The sequence below is a fragment of the Frankliniella occidentalis genome, unplaced genomic scaffold (genome assembly GCF_000697945.3).
Source record: "Frankliniella occidentalis isolate FOCC.00 unplaced genomic scaffold, Focc_3.1 Scaffold196, whole genome shotgun sequence".
Taxonomy (NCBI): Eukaryota; Metazoa; Arthropoda; class Insecta; order Thysanoptera; family Thripidae; genus Frankliniella; species Frankliniella occidentalis.
The window spans coordinates 411,251-412,260 of NW_026267322.1; the positions used below are offsets into that span (position 1 = coordinate 411,251).

At 45.0% G+C, this 1,010-nt stretch overlaps 1 protein-coding gene across 3 annotated transcripts in view; it reads left to right on the forward strand.

The window, feature by feature from the left end:
• Nucleotides 1–1,010, forward strand: part of LOC113215320 (uncharacterized) — a 19,493-nt gene that overhangs the window by 17,520 nt on the left and 963 nt on the right. Inside the window, exons 7-8 of one of the 3 annotated variants that reach the window (XM_052272263.1) lie at nucleotides 401–574; nucleotides 682–1,004. The exons of 1 other annotated variant lie outside the window; for it this stretch is intronic. The gene's annotated coding sequence lies outside the window, so the exon portion shown is untranslated. Of the gene's footprint in view, nucleotides 1–400; nucleotides 1,005–1,010 lie in introns of those variants that run through there. One more of the 3 variants, XM_052272262.1, reaches the window with a different exon arrangement.

Here is a 1,010-nt window from a genome sequence, read left to right on the forward strand (position 1 = left end):
AACCTCACGCGAGGAAAAAGACAAAAAAGACCCTGTTCCGATCCTGTACTTGCACGCCAGGCACCAGCTGCACCAGTGCTGGCTGCTCACTCCAACAACTCCCACAGTGCATGGGCCATAGCAAAGGTTCGAGCTAATACCAAGAGTTAGGAGCGGGCTGAGGACAAGACCTCCAGTCCACTACCATGGACCTCCGGTGGTCCAGGCTGCTGTTCGTCCTGGTGACGCTTCTCGCTCGCCTAGCAGGAGTCCTCGGCAAGTCCTTCCACTCTTTCGCGGTAGGCTTGGGAACACCTTTATTGGGTAGTTCTGAAGTGCGATGTCAACAGTGCCATGGCCGCAACATTTTCCTTGTTTGATCTGTGGTGAACGGTTGTTTCGCGTCTCTCCCGGTGTACAGGGCCCATGGATTGGCTTCACCGAACGCTTTTACATGTGTGAGGAACCCGACCGGCCGCTTTCGTGGAGATGGTTCATGCGTGCCAGTCACTTTAATCCACAAAAACCAACAGAACTACAACTACTAACTGGTAACATAACGGGTGTGAATCTACCCGTTGATGATAGCGTATGGGTTAGTTATAGATGTTCCAGAGTACCTAAAATAGGTTGTTATTCTTGATAAAAGGCGGGATATTGTGAAAACGATTTCATTTATGTTTACCACCTTTGTTGTATTAGCTAAAAATTATGATGGCTGTTTGGTCAAATAACCAATGGAAGGAAAACTCCTTTGTCATGCATGTTAAAGACAAGGCATGCACGACTCTTAAAGAAAATATACCTGGATTTTACGAGCTGTTTTTTAAGAAGACAGAAACTAAAGGCGCGTGTATAATCAAACCTGTGAGTAATTAATTTTCAAGTGTTTTTTCTTGATATTATTGTAGACTACAGATTGAAGTTACAGATGAGTACAAAGGTGTTGTCCGTAATAAGTAGTTTGAGTTAACGCATCCTCTGCGATTGTGCCACAAGCAATTCGTCATGAAATAAGAGGAAAGGAAGAA